The sequence below is a fragment of the Panthera leo genome, chromosome D3, assembly GCF_018350215.1.
Source record: "Panthera leo isolate Ple1 chromosome D3, P.leo_Ple1_pat1.1, whole genome shotgun sequence".
NCBI classification, from domain to species: domain Eukaryota; kingdom Metazoa; phylum Chordata; class Mammalia; order Carnivora; family Felidae; genus Panthera; species Panthera leo.
Genome location: NC_056690.1, coordinates 89062995 through 89085127, shown reverse-complemented (window position 1 = coordinate 89085127; position 22133 = coordinate 89062995). Strand labels below are relative to the sequence as shown.

General features: G+C 39.3%; 1 non-coding gene across 1 annotated transcript; it reads left to right on the top strand.

Annotated features, from left to right (window-relative positions):
- Positions 1 to 2555: 2555 nt before the first annotated feature.
- On the top strand, positions 2556 to 2627 carry TRNAA-UGC. Its single transcript has one exon. It is a non-coding gene; the product is annotated as a tRNA-Ala (tRNA).
- Positions 2628 to 22133: the final 19506 nt, after the last annotated feature.

Below are 22133 nucleotides of genomic sequence, written 5' to 3'. Positions count from 1 at the left end.
CAATAAACTTAATATCAGTACATATATATATATATATATATATATATATATATATATATATATATATACGGTTGTGTAGTTATAAATATATAGTTTATATATAGATAGTTCTGTCTGATACAGGGGCGTGTGAGTGGCTCAGTCACTTAAGCATCCAACTCTTGGTTTTGGCTCAGGTCGTGATCACATGATCATGAATACGTTAATAAATAAACTCAAAGTTGTCCTGTCTTTTCAGGACAAACGAACATGAATATTCTGGAGGATTAAAGTAAATTTACATTTAGGTTTATTCTGTATCTGTATGCCTTCTCCTGGACACAGTCATGGGATAAAAGTTTGAGGCACTGCTCTGTTCTCTGAGTCTCTAGTATAGAGTATCTCACAGTCAAGTACATGGTGGGACTGAGTTCTGGCATAGAGGTAGCAGTTTATACCTCAGTCACATCTGTTTTTACTAGCCGTGTTTTCACTGATGGTAAAAGAGCCAACATTGTTACGGTAAGAGATTTAGGGATTAAATGATAATGGAATTCACTGCTTGTTCAAGAGATTTGGACTTTAATCAATATCTTGGACTTTAATCCATACTTAATTATTCTATACTTTCCAGTTTTCAAAAGGAATATCAGCATATACGTTGGAAATTAAAGGTCTAGAATTATAGAAAACAATATCAGGATAAAGGTTTTCTAAAGCTATCATTATAGTGGGAGCAGAGCTAAAGAGAAAGGAGGTGTTTTTTGTTTGTTTGTTGTTTCTCTTGGTAATTGTTTGGACCTTGCCTCCTATTAGTTTCACTGACGTAGGTAAGTGTATCCTACACCGTTGGGTGGGCTCATAAATGTGTTTATTGTTCTTAGCATCTGATCTTCTCTTGGCCAAGAATGTCCAAATTTGCTAAGAGAGAGCAAGGGTGTGCTTTAAAGTTTGCATCTTAGCGAAGGGAACCAGTGTGAGAGCCAGTATATGCTGTTAGTGATAACCCGGAAATTAGATTTTCTGTAAGGCTCCAATGAGCTCATCAAATATTTAGAGAGCCCTATGCTAATAATCCTATCAAGGGATATGCTGCATTCAGCATTATGGGTTGTGGTACAAGTAGATGAAACCAACGAATAGCTCTTTCGTTCACCTCCGGTATTTCTTTTCGTGCTTTCATTGTGGAAACGTTATTTATCAAACAGCTATTACGTCTTTATCATCATAGCCAGTGAAAATCAAGGGCTGGTAGTTTTCCACATTTTGGACTTCTGTCTCCTAGAACATACTGCATCGAGAGCAAGGCTGTGTCTTCTGGCCACTGCGATGGACTGTTAGAGCCAGAATGCCCTTTCCCCGTCCTGAGGGAAGGATTGTTATGGCAACAAGTAAACCCCTTCTTTATTTTTTTCCTTCTCTGCAACAAGACCCCCTATTCCGACCTTTACCCCAGGAAGGAAGGACGTGAAAGTGGTTCAGAATATACCAGCCTAAAACAGGCACTCTGGCGCATGGATTATTTTGAGATGAAGGCAACAGAGGAAAAGCAGAGGAAGGAGGAAGTCCCTGGCCTCCCCTGTTTGCCTAAATTACTGTTGTGATGCCCCCAGCCCACACAGTACCAGGAAGGGAATTCTAACCCTGTCCCTGGATACAACTGCACTAAGAAGATTATACATCCAGTCCTTCATTTTTTTAGCTTTAAATATTTATTTTGAGAGAGAGAGAGACAGAGACAGAGAGTGAGATTAAATGGGGGAGGGGCAGAGAAAGAATCCCAAGCAGGATCCACATTGTGTGGAGCCTGACATGGGGCTCAAACCCATAACTCTGAGACCATGACCTGAGCCAAAGTCAGATGCTTAGCTGACTGAGCCACCCAGGTGCCCCATCCTCTAACCTTTCTAGAAAGCCCTTATCTTCCACTGGTTTCTCTGGCATTTACTTTCCCCAGTTTATACCTGTAAAACTAATCTCCTCTTCCCTTGTCCTGTCGCTTCTCTCCTGATTGATTGCTCTTGAGTTCTAACCACCCCTTTGAGTTACTTACTCCTCACTGGGGTTCTTCCTCCTGCATGGGAGGGTGCAGGTAGGGGGGTGGGAGGGAGTGTGGGAGGGAATTAATCAACTCTGTTTTTCTCTCGTTAGTCCACCTTTTGTTGGTCTAATTTCCAAGTCCTCAGGCATAGAACCCAGAGGAGGAGAGGAGAAAGTTATTTTCCCTTCCCCTATAGAAGGACCAGGGACGTGGTGGAATAGAATTAAAATATTTTCTTGGATCGATGAGTAGGAGACCACGGAAATAAGGTGAATTTTGAAGGGAACTGGTGCTTCCTCATGTCTATAAATAAGGCTTGGGAAGCTAGAGCGATGCTGAGTTACAAAGCAGCAGGACTATTCTACGTTAATGGTGCAAAACGTTCCATGAGGAATGCTTAAGAATGTTCTGTGACTGGAACCTCAGACTATAGGAATCCGGTGCTATTGAATCCCCTAGATAGAGATCAACTGTCCAGCTTTCTAAAAGCAACAACTGTACCAATTCATCTCCCTGTCAGGTCCTCCTCAGAGCTGGGGATGTAGCTCAGCGGTAGAGCGTGTGCTTTGCACGTATAAGGCCCCAGGTTCGATCCCTGGCATCTCCATGGCCTTTTTTTCCCCTCAACTGTACAAAGCTGTTTTTTAGACTCATCCCTTCAATATCACAGCACCTTCACACCTGAACACGTCATTGGCACGACACATCAGTGTAAATGACAAGTGACATCTTACTATAGTAAATGAACCACATGCAGACTTGTGCTGTGATAATGAGATTTTCTTTCAGTATTAACAGCATCCTTTTATCAATCCCAGATAAAAACCCAGCCTTTCCAACAAATCTTTCCTTCCCTACTTGATTCACTTATTTTACTGATAACCTCCTCTTTCTTTTCGTAACACCGTGCCACGGGCACGACCCACTTAAGGAATAAAAACACAACAAACGTATTGATGACATTCCTCATTTTCAAAGTATTTTCACGTGTAATAGCCCTTTCGCAGCCACAGCAAAGTGACAGAAGATAATGACGCCGGGCCTGTCTCATTGACTTCACACACTTTGAAGGGAGGTCCTCTCTTCCAGGCCAGCTGTGCGATTTAGAGCCTCTGTATAATCCGTGGAGTGAAAGACGAGTCATTGAGATCAAGCGTTTTTTAATTATCTTTGCCATGGAGTTTCAACCTCCACGTAAAGACGCACAGGGCGAAAAGTCTGAATAGCTGCCGTCTGCCCTCGGTGGCCGGGAGTGGACTGAAACCGCACAAGCGTCATGTCACTCGCACGCGGGAAGCCTGGTGACCGCGGGCATTGCTGGCGCAGGGACCCGACGGGTCAGTGTTCTGCCCGCAGAGGAGGGCACCACCGGTCATCTCCCGGACGCACGCATTTAGCTTGTCTTCTCTACGACGTAGTATTACTCTATTTTGAAGAGTGTTACATCTTTTTCTGGGGAAACGTTAGAGCCGTGGATTCAAGTTCGTGGGATGTGATGACAAAACAAAGCGGTGTCTTTGCTGAGTCCCCCGTCTTCTGCGTTATGGATCCGTTTGAGTCTTTGGCTGTGTACTTTGACCCTGACATCTAAGCCGTCACACCCGTTCTCAGATGAACAGAGTTCGGGTTCACTCTCATGGTACCAATCAGCCTCCCTTCTCAGATGACAGGTGAGGATATGTGACAGTCCTCCCTCCGGGTCGCGCACCACCCCTAAAGTGGGCATTGCTTTGCCTTTACTTGTTTGCATTATGAATAAAACCTAGAGATCCGATGTTCAACACTTAATTTGCTAGGATAAATCTAAGACCTTCAGATCGAAGACATTTTTAATTATGTAATACAAGGTTGTACGTGGATTCATATTTCAGAGGAATATTAAAAACTCCCTTAACTTATTCACAGCCTTTGAGAAGCCATTAAACCTGAGAAGACAACGAAGCAGTTTCTCTAATTACTAACATATATTACACATTTTACTGCTTCCTCTGAAATAGGATCTCCTCTCCGTGTGCTCTCAAGGTCAGCGTCCCCTCTCTCTGTGCACGAAGATGTTTGGAACGAGGGAGAGGCTCTCGAACTGAAGTCGAATCCCGTTTCAGTTTTTATATTCTGGGTATGGAGAGAACCGTCCTCGAAGTACAACCAGAAACTGTAAAACAAATCCACGAACGTTGGGTGTTTTCCATGCCCCAGGGGACGGAAAAGAGAAAATGAGAAGTCCTCTGACAGCTAGGTTTAGCGGTGGGAGTCAAGATAGCAACAGAGCAATGCTTTTAAAGCCTCCCCTGATATGTCGTTCAGCCCTTACAACAACCTTAGGAGATAGGTTCTCCTTTCAGCCCCATTTCACAGTCGGGCAAACTCATGAACGGTGGGGGGGGGTTGCACAGTTGCTTTAGGTCCTGTGTCCCGGCAAAGCAGTCTAGGCCTGAGAATCAGTCTGGCCCAGACAGTACATAGCTGTGTGATGTTGAGGAATGAATTTGCCCCTCTCGATCTCCGTTCCTTCGATTGCACACAGGAGGTAGCGGGCGAGAGAAGAAACGGTCGGGGTTGTGTGGCTGGTTGGACTCCCCACTCAGGATTCTGGTTAGACCACATGTCTGGGTGGGCTGTACAGCCACGGTGGGTGGGGTCAGTAGTTTTACCTTCACAGAAAATGGAGATAACGACATTTATCCCATAGGCATTTTCAGGGCATTTGAAAAGTTGACATATTTTACATGCCTTAATTCCCGATACACTAGCAATCAATAAATAGGAGTTCCTATTTTTTCTCTCTATCAAATAACAGGAAGATGATGTTCAAGGAGTCTTATCATTCTAAAACCCTGATTCCAAGACAATCCCATTATTTCGAGAATTGAGCAATCTAACTGATGAAAAAATATATAAATACACGGAAATATAAACTATTCCAAAGTTATGTGCAATAATTTCGTGGAAGATAATGGTAGAACTCTTCAAATTAGATTCAGAGTATGGTAAAAAAAAATGCTTTGAGTTTGAAGAAGGGAGGAAAGTCATAAACTGTTAGTAAAGTTTGGGAATTTTCCAGCAGTAGGGGTACAGGGCAGGTTCGAAGGCTGCATAGCCTTTTCAAGAGGCAAAAAAGTGCTCACCATCCCCAAAGTGGTGATATGTGCAGATGAGGCCAGACAGCACAAGGCTCAGGAGATCAATGTATCCACGTTTGATAGGAGGTGAGAGTTAATAATAGGGCAGAGTCAGGGAGTGGGATATGTAGCAGGAAAGGAAACTTGCAATCAAATTGGGACGGGATTCCTCTTGATGCTGGTGATAAAGAGAATTAACTGCTCAAGGTTAGACTTCATTGCTTCTTGAATTTTTTCATTTCCTCTTTACATCTTGATTCCTGTAATCCTCAGTTCAGAATCACTCCCTCCTCCAAGATTCCTCAGGTCCGCTAGCCACTGTTGGGTTCGCCTCCACTGAAAGATCGATGCCCCCTGTTTCCTTTTATCACAAAACCTATCATGCTCAAACTGTAACGTACCGGGGTGCTTACCTCATCTTCGGACTGTGAGTTCCTCAAGAACAGAGATCGTCTGTTACTCATGTTTGTGTTTTTTTAATGATAAACTTGACATTACAGAGTTGTAGATTTACAGAAAAATTGAGAAGATAGTACATAGTCTCCATGTACCTCTGCACGCAGTGTCCCTATTGACATCATTTATCAGTATGATGCATTTATCAAAATGAATGAAGCAATACCAGTACATAATTAACTAAAGTCCTTAGTTTATTCAGATTTTCTTAGGTTTACGTAATGTTGTATTTCCGTTCCACGATCCCCTCCAGATGCAACATTACAGTTAGTCGAGTCCCTCCTTATTTTTTTTTCTTACGTGTGACTGTTTAAGACTTTCTTTGTTTCTTTCTTTCTTTTTGATGACCTTGACAGTTCTGAGGTCAGGTATACAGCAGTACTGGTCAAATATATTGGGAGATTCCCCACTATTGGAATTAGTCTGATATTTATCTCATAAGTAGATTTCTATTATGGGTTTTTGGAAAGAAAAGCACAGAGGTAAAATGCTATTTTCATTACATAATATCAAGGCTATATACTATCAAATACCTTATCATTGTTCATATTGACTTGATCACCTGACTGAAGTTTTTCAGGTTTTTCTACTGTATAACCACCCCCCCCACACACACACATACACACACACTTTCTACCCTTTCTATTTTGTAGTCTTTTCTTTGGAAGGAAATCAATATGCACAGTCTACACTTAATGAGTAGAAACTTAGGCTATCCTTTCTGTGGGGTGGAGAACCCATACATTATTCTGAATTATTTGGTACAGGAATTCTCGACCCTTTATTAATTTATCCAATTATCTAGCTATCAATAAGTACTCATGGATATTTATTTTATACTTTGGGTTATAATCCAATACACCTTTATTTATTCTCTTGGTCCAATAGTTCCTGTTCTGGCTCTCGGGAGCTCTCTCTCAGTGTCCCTGTGACACGCTCCCATCCGTGTGCCTTTGTGGGTGTGGTTAGCACTTCCCTACCTTCTGACACCCCAAGGTGTTGTAGGCTCATCTTGCATATTTTCTGTCTCAATCCCAGAATAGGCCATTTCTCCAAAGAGCTCTGATTTTGTTTTGTTTGTTTTGTTTTTGTTTTAGAGAATGGTATTAGAGGCCAAGATTTAGGAGCTGTGCATGCCGATTGCTACCGAAGCTTTGTTGTTTTGTTTTGTTTTGTTTTTTTTTTTGAGATCATCTCACCTGACTAAGCAAGGAAATATATGTGTGTATACTAACCTATAAATATCTGCAAATACTTCTATGTGTAATTATCTGTATTGTATTGAGTGAAACGTGAGTTCCCACTGATGTCTCCACCTCTAGTGTGTTACCATGTGGATGATTCTAGCCTCCTCACCCTGCTTATCTTTAAGTCTTCTCCCAATATTGAGAAATCTATCTGTTTACATGTTCAACAGCAATATGCACGTATCAGAATTGCTAACCTGTATGCCCCCTTGAAAAACAACTTTATCAACTAGAAGGAAGTGCTTATATGCAGTTCATTTTGCCTCTGGTCTTACAGATCCCACCCATTTCCAGAGTTACTTAGATGAGCACCTTCCCCCCCCTTCCCCTCGGGTGAGGTCGTTGTGTACATTTGTAACAGAATCTCTTGTCAGAGTGTCAAATTCCTTCCTGGGATGCCCCAACTTCCTAACGATTTTCTAATTTGCCTTCTTTTTTGTCATTCGGTTCTAGAGTTTTTGACAAATGAACTATGTCCTATATCCACCATCATAGTATTGTACAGACTAGTATAAATTCCCTAAATCACCTGTGCTTCACATATTCATCTTCCCATCTCCCCACAAGCCCCTGGCAACCACTGATCTTTCCATTGTCTCTATAATTTCTAGGATGTCATATAATTGGAACCATACAGTATGTCTTTCTCAGACTCTCCTATTTAATATATCTATGTACACATAAGATTCCTCTGTGTTTGCCAAGGCATCATCGCACATGAATAATTGAAATGAGTGACAAATGTAGTATATTTATGTATAGATGGAGTATATTTGTATCTACAGTGTTTATCGTGAGAACACGAGGCACCAGGAGGTAGTTGGGGTTTTATTGTTATTATTTCCAGTTGTGGGAGTTGCTTTGATTTTTGTTAGAGCAGATGTGTAGTACTGGGTCCCTGGGCATCTCTGATATACGGGCATGGATTAGGGAGTCACCAAGTCTCCTGGAAGACCACGCAGAATAGACGCATCCACATACAGACGTGAATGGGAGCTGTGTCTTTATTTTAAGTTATCTTTCTCTAATATCCATATTTATGCTGATATCACACGCAAGCTATACTTGGTAGTTGTGATAACAACTTAACTGTCTCACACGATGAAAAATCTAGTGTTGGAGTAAGAATTGCTCGTAGTGATCTCTAGAACAAATAGCCACCGCTGCTTGTAGTGATTTTGATCTCTTGTTGCTTTAACTTGATAGTAAGAAAACTTGAGTCTATCCCATAAATGCTGAAATGCACTTATAGAAATAAGTGTATCTTGAGTAATGACGTGGAGAAGTCGCCCATAAGCATCTTTAGTAAACTGCAAATTATTGTCTATTACAATGTCCAGAAATGTAAGCCTCAGAGAGCGGCAATTCTCCTGGAAATTGGATCCTTGAAGGGTGATTCAGCTGAGTCCAAGCTTTGATCTCAGGGTGGTGAATGGTGTGCGAGATAGCAATTATAAGTGAGGAAGTAGGTCAGACTGCCACTCTGAGAACAGGATTTTTCCACTAACTTCAAATTCCTGGTGGGTGAAAAAACTATTCTGCACCAACCTGCTTATCCTAACCTTCAGGTAATTCCTCTTCTTCTATGGAAACACCAAACTCTGTCAATTAACTATGTATCTCGCTACCAGGAAGCCCAAGGGTCATGCACGTCTATGCTCAGGTGCAGGGCTCTCTGCCGAGGACGTTGTTTGAGAACTGCAGGGGCTGCGTCCCGCCAAATGCTCCACCTTCTGGGAACTTGAGGCCACTGTCAATGCAATTATGGCTTCCTCCACGGGCTCTCACTTTGCAGCCCTTCCTGGACACCGCGCTTCTCAAATTTGCCTGCTCTCTCTAGCCCTGGTATAAATCTCTCTTATTCTGTAACTTTGCAGTGACTTTTCTTCCTGACTACATTCAGATTGATGTCCTGGGATAAAGATTTTTCTTCAAAATCGTTGAGGATTTATTTACGCATTTGAGATTGTTAAATGTGTATATGTATTTACCGAAGAACAGAAAAAAGCAAAGCTCTGGTTACAGACTGATGGATTATTTTTCATAGAATATGCACCCTTAGTTGAAAAAAAACCTTTAAAATGCCATAGATTTTACCATGGTTTATATCAATGTAAAAACTTTATGTGTAAGGAAAAATGACTGAGCACAATTAAATATTCTTCTCTGAGGAGCACCTGGGTAGCTCAGCCAGTTGAGTGTCCGAGAGTGTCCAACTTTGGCTCAGGTCATGATGTCACTGTCTGTGAGCTAGGGCCCCACATCGGGCTCTGTGCTGTCAGCGGAGAACCCCTTTTGGATCCTCTGTCCCCTTCTCTCTCTGCCCCTCCCCTGCTCATTCTCTCTCTCTCTCTCTCTCCCTCTCAAACAAACATTTTTAAAAATTCAAAAAAGGATTCTTATTAGGTACAAAGTAAACACCCCAGAAGATTGTGTTTATGGTCAATACAAAGTACGTAAAACCATACATGGTATATAAATATATGTTTTACTAATAGCTGACAACATACAGCCAATTGCATACATGTACTGCAACCTGTTTGCAAGGTAGACAGTTGAAACAATCATTTTTTCACCTTCCCTCAGACATGCTCTGGAAGAAACATGATAACCATGATTAATCCTGACTTCGTCTTGAAATCTCCTTCATCTACGCAAACAACGCTCAAAATCAAAATTTCAAAATATGTGTTTTGATGGCTCAATTGGTACATTCAAGAAACAGTAACTGAGGTTGCTTTTTTGATTGCTGCCTAGTAAATCTTGCGATCCGAGACAGAAATGGAGAATGTCAGCCCCATCTACACATCAAGAAATAGATTTAATTTTCAGCTACCAACACTGCAGTAGATTCTGTAATGCAGGGCTTGTACTGAACATGCCCTTCGTCTGTGATTTTGCTGTTTTATGGTAGCTGTCCTTTTTGAGGCTGCCATTCATAATCATGTCAAGTAGAGTCCTCATTCTTGCTATTATCGCTCACAGCCCACGTCATAAACAACACGGGATAGGATGGAAGGTGAAAAAAAAATGCTTTGTCCAAGGGAGACTTGGGCATTATTATCTATTTCTTCGGACCACAGACATGCCCTTTTCCTTTACGTGTATGTCAAGCTGGGAAAGAGCTGTCCCATGTCAATGGTTGTATGAATGGGATGTCCTCTCTGCGACTCCTGAGATGGCCCTCAATACGTGTGGAGGATAACACATTAAACTTTGTGATGTCCCTGTGTTTAAACATCACGTTAGTGCCTCATTCAGGGATAATATTCTGGACGATGCAATTTGGAGCTTAGTGAATGTGGGAACGTCCAGTAATGAGATATCATTCGACTCTACATTATTGAGTCCAAAAGATTCCCTGAATCTCTACGATGCAAGAGTCACTAAAACCAAGGAAGTTTTTGGGAAGTGGATCTTCTCTACTAATGATACATGTTTAAATTTGCGCGTGTGTGGTATTAATTTTAACTCCCTGCAGACAGCAGTTCTATTATGATGGTGTTTCTGATAGCTCTAAGCCTTCCTTAGAGATATCCAGGGCATCCCCAAATTACAGACTCTTTACATTCTTCAGAAAATGCTATTTACTAGTGTTGAAACTGGGAGCTAACTTGTTTTAGTGTAATATCGGCACTTATGAGTAGTTTAGTTCTTAAGATTTATGTTGGAAACAAATTGATTCTTCAGTAGCGGTGACAGAACTTTAAGTAAACTGTCATGTGGAAAATTAAATATCAATATATCCTTTTTCCATATAGTATTAGTCAATTCCCAGGGTAAATAACTCAATTCCCAGTGGGCTGAGAAGACTTTGTATGTCTCACTGAAGTAAATAGATTTACATGATTGACATTGTTTCCCCTCCCTTGAAATAAAAATAACAGCAAACTACTTAAAATCCTAAGGCAGTAGAATATTTCCCTTTAAAAAAATCTTACTTGTGAAGTGGAGCAAAACGTAAGGTGTCCAGGATAATATGAATAACAAATGCAGAGAATATCAAAACCCTTAGTCAGTTTCCTCGTGTATTTTGCCTAGAAGTAAACATCAGCGACTACCGTGTCTCTGAGAGAAAACCCAGTTCATATAATGGCATGTGCTTTCAAATTTATCAATTACATCATTGCTGTTCATTTTATATTCTTACAGTATTTTAGTCAAATATTGCTTTGTTGAGGGTAACAACTTCTAACATCTAAGCATCACTACTAAGTTTTTAATTAGATATTTTCCATACACCTATGAACGCCAATCGAAAAAGCGAAGCAATGAAATAGTCATAGATTTTCAGTGGATTACCAACGTGGTTGCTTTCTTTGGAAGTGAGTGAGTTGTGATGGGTATCACCTATATCCTAATTTCTCACAAGCTTGCTTGATTTATTTATTTATTTATTTATTTATTTATTTATTTATTTATTTATTTTAGTTAGTTCACATAGAGTGCAATATTGGTTTCACAAGTAGAATTCAGTGATTCATCACTTATGTATAACACCCAGTGTTCTTCACAAGTCCCGTCCTTAATACCTATCACCCACTTGGCCCATCTCCCACCTACTCCCTTCAGCAACCCTCAACTTGTTGTCTATCATTAATCTGCAAGAAAAATGACTAACTTTTGAAAAAAAAATAATTTGAGGTATGGTTACAATTTTATACATCTAAAGCACACATCAGAGCTTGCACACCACGAGGCAGATACATGTGTTAAAGCATTGCTGTATGTGGTATCTCTCTTCGGACTCTTTATACCCTAATAATGCTTCGGGGTCTAGGACAGACCTCACTCTATGACAAGGACAATCGGAAAATTTATTGAGTAACACAATATAGTGTTCGAGCACATGAGCTCTAGGGCCAGAATCTTGGCTCCTTCATTCATAGATGTGACCTTAAGCTACTTATCTTTTGTGTATCTCAGTTATGAAAAGGGGGAATGATGATATTGATAAAGAGCTGTTGTGACGATGCTGTGAGTTAATAAATAAACCATTTTGAAAGTGTGACATACGGTGTTTTATGATTGCTAAATACCGTTATCTCATTTTATTTTATCAAAACCCTATTAGTAATTTCACTTTTTCTTTTTTTGCGATAAAAATCTCCTGATATTTAGCCACTTTAATTCACTTGCCTGAGGTCACATACCTTGAAAGAATCGCAGCCTGGATTATTAACTAGATTATATGATCAAAGTCCATGGGTTTTATTTCTATGCTATAATCTCTCAATCATATGAATCTTTCCTCCTGATATTTCTATCTTTTATTATCCTTGGATTTCATCTGATAAAGTTATGGCACCATTCTGAATTTACCTATGTACTTCGTTATAGACACTATTTTCCATATGTTTTATTTTCTTTATCCAGATAGATTAGAATCTCATCAAAGGAATGGATTGTGCCTTAACAGAGCTCTTCCAGAGTCTGTGCTATTGTCCTGAGGGGGTAGTATTTGCTTAATACAGGAGACTTTTTTTGGAACAATGCTAGAAAGATATGGTTTAAAGTACGCAAATTTAATTACAAATTTCCGTAGATATTTTCTGAAATGTTGGCAAACATATTCAGCACAATTATGTTTTTCCTCCATCAGCCATCATGGTGCTTCCTGAAAGTTTTTGATGCATAGATTAAATGACTAGAAGATTCTTGCACAGTAGTAACAAGAGAAAAAAGTCCATTACTCAAAAGAAAAAAAAAGGAAATAGATAATTCCACCTGGCCGAAAGGCATGTGCAATAATTTAGCTGCACAGTACAAATGGGATTCGAAATCTGTGTTCCCTTTAGCTGCCAAGTCTAAACTTGCTTCATAAAATTAGAGTTACTTGGAGGGATTCTGAATTATAAAATGGTAGTCTGCAAAGAACATCTGTGCTTTAACCTCTAGTATAATAAATGTGGGGTATATTTATTCAGGGTAACCCAGACTAAATTATGCTTCCTCGAATTAGTAAACCATAGATTGCACATAAAGGGACAGACAGATGAATAGCTTGTCTCAGGCGACTGAATCCTTATTATATCGCATTTTGCATTAAAGAGGCAATAAATCAAAGACCACAGTGAGTCTAAGAGTCATGTGTAAAAGGGTTCAGAGCAGTAACCTATAACTTGACCTGTTTCCTTAACTTCTGGTAGGTATCTCTGTTCAGCAGCAGTTATAAAGGACAGTGTGTACTTACAGTAACAGAAATTAAAAACTGTAACTTGAACATAGATATTCCTAATAGCACACGCTCGATTTTTCTTATGAGAAAGCGTTTAATAAAGCCACGCAGAAATGTAATTGAGATGAAATACAATCATTAATGCCCGTGGTTGTGCCACATTAATTTACATACAAGTATTAAACATGTCCTGTTTCTCAAGGCTCCCTTTTGAAGTTAGATTAGATGCTAAAGTTTTAAGCACACAACGTCATTTACATTTCAGCTTGAAAATAAAGGACATTTTTAAAAGGTCTGATCTGAATTATAGTGTGTGTTCACTCACTACAATATGTAAAGCTCTTACCTGATAAAATGTTTTTTCTCCGTCCACGAGAAAGTTCAATATTATAGAAATAAGAGTGTTTCTAATGCCGAACTGCCTCTTACAAAAGAAACAGTAAATCTCACTGAACAAAATTCATCCACTGTTTTATGGGCTAGTAAAATGCCCCAAATGGACTCTACTAGCCAAACATGATCCACAGGGAGAAACACCTTTCTTATTTAAAGTTTCGCACTTCTACCTTGAAACAATGATTGTTTATTACATAATCACATTTTAATAGCACTCTGGTTCATGACATAGCCACTTACGACATACTGTGATATACTTTTCTTCTCACAATTTTGAGGATGTTATATTTATTTAAATAATTTAGTGACTAGAGTTAATAGTACATGGTTGCTTGACAAGATCAAGGTTTAGCTTAAAATTTTGAATAAATATGAATTGCAAGAAACTGACTCTTAACTCTGGAGAACAAACTGATGGTTCACAGAGGGAAGGTGGGTTGGAGGGTGGGGAAGGTAGGCGAGGGGGATTAAGAGGACTTTTATCATGATGACCACTAATGTAGAGAATCGTTGAATCACTATACCATACACCTGCAACTCATATCACACTGTATGTTAACTATGCAGGAATTAAAATTTAAAACTTAATAAAAATTTAAAAAATACTAATTGCAATTTCATTTAAGATTACTCACGCATTTGTCGGTGTCTTGAATACTTCCAAAGGATTGACGGTGGCAAATGACAAAGAAAAAGTGGCAAAATAGGAATGTTATATAAAGCAACGGTAAATAAGAGGAAAGCTTGGGAAAACTTCTGAGTTTTGAAAAGGGTAAGATTAATATGGTATTTGGCCAAGGGGATAAAGAAATACCCAAATCAATAATAGCCTTTTTTTATATGAACTTTCTTACATCAAGTTTACATCACATATGAACTCTACTATCCTCACCTAGCGTGAAATCACTGGTTCTTATGTTCATCACATCGTTCAAGATGCTATGTAGTGTCATAGCACTTCCTACTCAAGCTGTGTGCTGCCCATCACTGCCCTTCCCTCGCAACATGAAACAAATGACCTTCCCTCACAGGGTGGAATCTCTACCAATGCCCGCTCAGCTTCTGAACCTCCCCCGCTGGCCAATTTCTCACCATCTTCTGTATCCTTAATCCTTTCTAAAAGGTCCTTCCACGTCCCACCTCAACTGAAACCTCTCTTTTTGCATAGATGATAAATTCCTTCTACCACTCGCCAATCTCATTATTGTACCTCCCATGTTCCTAAGGGTCACTATCCTTTCCTGCTTGCTTTTGAGTCCATATGATTATTTTTCCACCACCTTACAAAAAGCTGTAATGATCCTTACAACTGGGTATGAATTACTTTTCCATTGCTACCATCTCCAGTCATCATAAGTTTATCGGCTTAAGGTAACACCCACTTAGTATCTCATAATTCTGTCGGTCAGGAGCATTAGCTGCGTGGTGACTCAACTGGGTACTCTGTCTAGCATTTCATAAGGGCCAAACTCAGGTGTGCATCAGTCTGTGCACTTATTTGGAGGGTCTTGGGGGCGGGGCATCTGTTTCCAGCATAATTCAGCGTGCTGATAGAATATAGTGCCTCGCTCACATAGTTATAAGGTCCTCATTTACTCGCTGGCTACCAGAGGGGGCCAACCTCAAATCGTAAAGGTTACGTTCCTTTACATATAGTCCCCTTCCTCCTCAAAGCTAGCAGTGGTATGCTAAATCTCCCTTGAACTTTGAGTCCCTCACACCCCTTCGTTTTGTTTTTAAGTGCTCATGTGATTACTAGGACTCACCTGCAAAATCCTGAAAGCCTTCTGGCTGGTAACCCTAACCACACGTGCACAGTTCCTTTTGCCTTGTAAGGTAAACTATTCATAATTTTAGGGATGAAGTGTGGCATTGCCATACTCCTGGGCTATTCTCATTCATTAACTTCTTCATCATTTTCACTCATTAATTAAAGATTTGGGTACCCGTTTCGCACTCAACTTTACCATCCCTAGTCTGGGTGATTTCAAGCTCCCGAATAATGACATAGCCAGTGTTTGGCTTCTTCATCTCCCCTAAGCTTCTCAGTGGTGCTTGAGTCTGCAGGTGTCCCGTAACAATTCTGCACTCACCAATCCTTGTAAAATTACACGTAAGGTTCTTTTCTGGCCCTAACATTTTGCATATCATGGCTCTAACTGCTCTACATCTCCTTAAGATCCTTGCAAACCCCAGTGCCTTGAAACTTCCGCTTCAGCTGAAATCATTCCCTTTCTTGGAGGTCTCCTTATTTCAACTATTCTTCTACCCATATTGTAACCTTTTGTCCCATTGTTCCTCAACATACTTTTTCCTAAGACTAAAACTTGAATCCAGTTAAATGCCTTCTTCATGACTGCACCCAGGTTCTCAGTGCTATTTAAAAAGTGTATATGCAATACAGGTCGATGCCAATAATGAGCGAGAAAGAACGCCAGATTTCAGCTGTGTCCTCGATACCACCAGTAATTCCTCTACATCTCCTAGTGAACTTTCTCTTCTGTTCTCCCATATGATGATTGAAATGTTCTCTCTTATCTTCAGATCTCTGACTCCACAACTGTCTCTTTCACCTGAGAAAATTGTAGACAAATATCTCACATACATAGATGCAAAGATCTTCAGCAAAATATTAGCAAATCAAACCCAACAACGTATAAGAATAGATACACATGACAACCCAGGTTCAACATTCAAAATCAATTACTATAATCCAGGGCACCTGGGTAGCTCAGTTGGTTAAGCGTCCAACTCTTGATTTCAGTTCAGGTCATGATCTCACAGTCCTGAGATAGATCCCCAAGTTGAGCTCCATGCTGAGTGTGGAGCCTGCTTGGGATTCTCTCTCTCTCCCTCTCTTTCTGCCCCTTCCCCCCTCAAAATAAATAAATAAACATTTAAAAAATCAGTTAATGTAATCCGTAAAGAGCCTAAAAAGAATCACATGATCATATCGGTAGATGCAGAAAAAGCATTTGACAAAATCCAACACTCATTCATAATAAAAACTCTCAGTAAACCAGGACCAGAGGAAAACTTCTTCAATTTGATATAGAATATGGACAAAAAGAACCTACAGTGAACATCATACTTAGTGGTGATAAACTCAAATTTTCCCCACTAAGATAAAGAATTAGGAAGGATATCCTTTCTTCATCAATCCGTATTAACATTGTATTCAAAGGAATGCTTAAAGGAATAAGACAAAAAAAAAAAAAAAAGGAAGTGAAAAGCCTGCAGACTGGGAAGGGAGAAAGAAAACTGTCTTTGTTTGCAAAGTTTATGTGGAAAATCTGAAAGAATCAACAGAAAGCTCTGGAGCTTGTAATTGATTATAGAAAGGTTGTAGGATACAAGGTTATTAGATAATAGTCGACTTTTTTTTCTATACACCAACAATGAACAAGTCAATTTTGAAATTAAAAACACAATACCACTTACATTAGCACCTGCAAAAATGAAACATTTAAGTATAAATCTAACAAAGTATGCATATGATCCATATGAAGAAAAGTATAAAACTAAGATGAATAAAATGGAAAAAAATAATTAAATTAATGGAGATATATCCTATGTTCATGGATAAAAAGTCCCAATAATGTCAAGATGTCAGTTCTTCTCAACTTACTCTGTAGATTTAACGCAGTCCCAATCAAAATCCCAATAAATTATTTTATGGATGTTGGTAAACTGATTTATATGGAGAAACAAAATACCCAGAGAAGCACAATATTGAAGGAAAACAAAGTTGAATGGATAACCTGGTACATCCAGACAACAGAATATCTGCTAAAAAGAAACGAGCTATCAAACCAATGAATAGATGCAGGGAACTTTAAATGCGTATTATGAATTGAAAGAAGGCCAATCTGAAAATGCTAGATAATATATAATTCCACCTATGTGACAACTTGGAAAAGGCAAAACTGTGTTTATAGTAAAAAGATTAGTGGTTTCCAGGGATTGAGTAGTGGGGAGCGGGGAAAGAAAAAGGTCGAGCACAGAAGATTTTTTGGGCAGTGAAAATAATTAGTATGTCACTATGATGGTGGATACCTACCCTTTTATGTTTTTACCAAGAGAGAACCATAAGGTAAACTATGGACTGCGTGACTATGATATGTCAATGTAAGTTCATCAATTGTAACGGATGTACCACTTTGGTCAGGGATGTTGGTAATGCAGAATGCTGTAAATTTTTTATGGGAAATCTCTGTACCTTCATCTTAATTTTGCTGTGAACTTAAGGCTTATCTAAATAATTAGATTTTTATTAAAGTATGATTAATTAAGAGGAACAAAATGTCTAGGCCCATCTGTAGACAGGACTGTGATTACAAATGATACCCGAAGTTTGGTTTTGTTTTGTTTTCTTGGCTTGCCTTAATGATATTCACTTAAAAATAGAAAAAGTCTACATGAACTTAAGATTAAACCATACATTCAAAATGAGAAATAAGTTTAGAAGATTATGGCATAAAACTGAATGGGGTAAGAGGGAAAAACAACCTTGACCAAGGTATCAGAAAATATGAAACCAAAAAAACAAAACAAAAAACCTGTCTTGAGAGGTAATTAAGGACCTTCAGTTCAGCTTGGCCATGGATGTCCAGAAAATCTCTTGCTCATTTATCTTCAAGGTCCTGGGCTGATGGGATAAATAATTTTCATAGCTGGATAATAGCTGGAAACAGCAGCATGATAAGAGATTTGAAATGCCTATTTGAGATTTGAGATGCCTATAGGCTGTACATAATCCTGTCTCCTTGAGTTGCAACTATATCATTGAATAAGGAGGAATACAAATCTGAGTATCTTTCACCAATATAGCGTGAGAGAATAATGACATTGGTTAAATATTTCCATCTCATCCCTCCTTTTGTAAAATGTTTGAGGAACGAGCATGTGTTTCAGAATTCTCACTTTAGAACTGTTCACTCACAGGGTTTTAGTTAAAATTACATTTGGATCCATCTGGCATTGCAAAAGTAAAAGATCTTCTCTTCAGTTGAAAAAGAAAACACATTGATCATATGCTTTTATCCTGCTGGAAAGCTGAGTGTTTTCCATTTTTTATTAAGTAGGAACATAATGAACAGCATGATCAGAGCACAACTTATGGTCACGAACCACAGGACTTGGCAAGTGCAAACCCTCACGGATTTTGGAGCACTTACGCTCCCACTACTCGCTTGGATAAATGTACACGGAAAGCCATCTAACTTTCCAATTGGTGCACCAAATACCCATGAAATGATATCCCAAGGGTGGTTGTGCCTTAAGGCCCATATGCCCTAGCATCTGTTTTATTCAACTCATCTTCCAACCTCCAGGGTGAACGTAGCAACTTTGTTACTGGGGTCACATAAATGAGTTGTTAAACTTTCTCTCTGCCCTAGTGTTTCACATAACTACCGAGACAAAACAGACAATAGAGAAAATGAAAATATCTAAAGAGAACACTATCACCCTTATCTCGGTATTACTAAATGGTAGGGGGCGGGGGAGGCAGAGGTTATTCCGCTTTGGAAAATAACGGTCTACTTTGCAAGTGAAATTGTTTAATCAACTAATGGTCTTAGTAGCAACCGGTGTGGCTTTAATTTAGTTATTTCAGTTAACAAGTAGGAAGATATTTTTATCTTATTAATAAATTAGAAGACGGGAGAAGGGAGAATGTCTGTTGGAGATACCAAGAAAATACATGTTGGGGTGTTTTGCTCTTTCTTCTAGGTGTTTTCGTGATTAGACAGCTCATAACAATCTTATTCCCTTGTTTTTCCGGAGTGAAGTTGATGTCCCTCCTCTTAGTCTGAAGATAGCACTAATATCAGATTTCGTTGACGCCCCTCCATGATAAGCCAGTTTATGAAAGGTCTTTGTTTCCTCTCCCTGGTAATAGAGTAGGAACGATTTAGAGTATAGTCCGTGTACTCATGGCACGTAGCCTTCTCGGAGCACACATCTTGGAATGTACAAGGGAAGAAGAGTTAATGGCCTCCAAACACTGGCTCTGATGCTGAAGACAGAACAGCGATCTTCAGCGTATCTACAACGGTTGTGAGAATGTGTCTGCCAGATGCTATAGCTCTGGTGGCCAGCTGCTTCCACTTGCCAGGCGTCGAGCATCTATTTTTATTGCTGGAATTCGGCACTTTCCTCCTGTCTTGCGTAGTGCTCTTTCCGATGCAATTTCTGCCACACTGGGCTCCTCTGACCCCCTGTGTCCCTTTCCAAGGCTCTTTTCTGTCTCTTTTACTTTATCCTCCCCTTCTTCCCAGTGAGCAGATGTTGATGTTCAGGATGAATGCTGACCCCACTTTTGGTCCCTTAGATTCTTTCATTCATTCAAATCTGCACCTCAGCCTGTCTTAAGCGCTCCATGTCTGACATGTCTGAAATGGAACTCACTCTTTGCTTCTGTCCTTCCCCATCCGACGCACATACTCCTCCTAGGTGGTATTTCTTGGGACTGATGGTGGCCCCTTCATCAAGAACCATTTAAATGGAAAACCGTGACATCATCGTAGATGCTCCCTCTTCACTTGCCTGCCTTGGATTGATTATCACAAAGTTCTGTTGTGTCTGCCTTCTATCTATGTCTGAGATCCTTTTCCTACACTCCCACTTCACTGCTCTTTGCTAAGACTGATCCTTCTCCCATTAGACTTCTCTATCTGATACTCCCGCCTCCAATACCATACGCCGATAATCACTTACATTTAGGTCATTTTTGTTATAATTCAAATTCCTCATCCAGCCACTCTTTCTGAAATGTTTATGATATCCCATTGTTTTTTAGTTGTTTTCAGAGTTTTCAGTGTGATCTGTATACATGCGCTCATTATTACCTGCCCCTATCCGATGGTAATAGTTAGCTATTACTGCAGAAAATAACTATACCAAAGTTTGACAGGTTAAAACAATGGACATGCACCTTCTCATAGTTTCTGTGGCAAGAATCCAGGCCACAGCTAAGCTGGTGCCTCTGGCTCGGGGTCCTTCCGTAAGTTACACTCAATTTGTCCACCAGCCTGTCGTCATCTTAGTTTAACTGGTTTTGGGGTTTTAGCAGAGCGTAAATCCTCCCAAGCTGTTGACGAGATACCATTAGATTCTTGCCACTTGGGCCTCATTAAGGCTAATCACAAAAAGACAGCTTTTTCCCTGTAAGACTCTAAGGGAGAGTGAGAAAAGGCAAGCAAGATGGAAATCACAGTATTTTTGTGCCCTTATCTCGAGGATGACATCCTATCACTCCTGACATATTCTCCTGGTTAGAAGAGGGCCACTGGGTCCAACCACAATAAAGAGGAAAGGATAAAAAGGCATTAATACTTGCAAGGGGGATATTGGGGAGTCATTGTAGAGATGCCTATCACATTCAGAACCTGGCATGATTGCCTGTGACTCCCTCCATTCCCTGGCTCTTGTGTTTAAATATTCAAACACACTGTGTTGTTTTTCTTGAATCTGCTTTTAAACATGTTGTTGCTTTGTCTGAAACACTTTTTCCCCCCTAGACATAATTGAGCAATGTATATGAACACTTCACGTTCTGCTTCAGGTACAAACTCCTCTAGAAGACCTTCCTCGAATCCCGTTTGAGTGTCTTCTGTTCCTTTTGTGGTCCTCTATTATTGTGTGTGTTATACTGTACTCTATTTGTGTATGAATTTTCCATTAGACTGTGAGCTCCTTCAAAGTGTGAGCCCTGTTACTTGCAGGGCTCCTTGGACAAATATCAGTGAATTATAAAATGAGCTGAAATTATTTTTAATTTACCGCATTAACTACAGTATCATTTTCATAATTTGTTATATCCATTTTATGATGTATCATTGTAAGACTGCCAGTTATGATAAGACATATACAAGTAAAAAGGTAAATTTAGCAAATCATTGACTATCTTCTATTTATTGCATTGATCATTAGGAAAAAAAAAATACTGTGTAAATTGTAGCCTCTTCAAGGAGCTCATAATTTAACGGTGGCAGTATGCACCAAAGATAAACCTTAGCTCTTTCATTGTTAGCTATGTTTCCTTGGTGAGTCTCTTGATGGTTTTTAGCCTTATAATAACAATATTGATGTCTACTTTCAGAGGGTTGCTATGGTATTCATTTTAATTTCTTTTTAATTTGATATACTTTGGTGTAATTTCAGATAATCAATCATTGTACTGTGAAGTGTGCTCTAGATCTTCTTCAACCAGTCTTTTAAAAATCATTTTATTTTATTTTATTTTATTTTATTTTATTTTATTTTATTTTATTTATTTATTTTATTTTATCATGATAAGCGTACTCTTTAATCCTGATCCCTGTTTCCACTGTCTTCCTACCCACCTGCCCTCTGGTAATCATCATTTTGCTCTTTATGGTTAAGAATCTGTTTTTTGTTTTGTACCTCTCTCTCTTTCTCTCTCTCTCTCTCTCTCTCTGTTTTTGACTTTGCTTGTTTCCTTTCTTAAATTCCACATATGAGTGAAATCATATGGTGTTTATCTTTCTCTGACCTACTTAATTTCGCTTAGCATTATACTCTCTAACTTCATCCAAGTCATTGCAAATGGCAAGATTTCATCCTTTTTATGGCTAAAGAATATTCTATTGTATATACATACCACATCTTTATCCACTTAGCTATTAACGGACACTTGCTCTGTTTCCATAGTCTGCCCGTTGTAAATAATTTTGCGATACACATATGTGGTA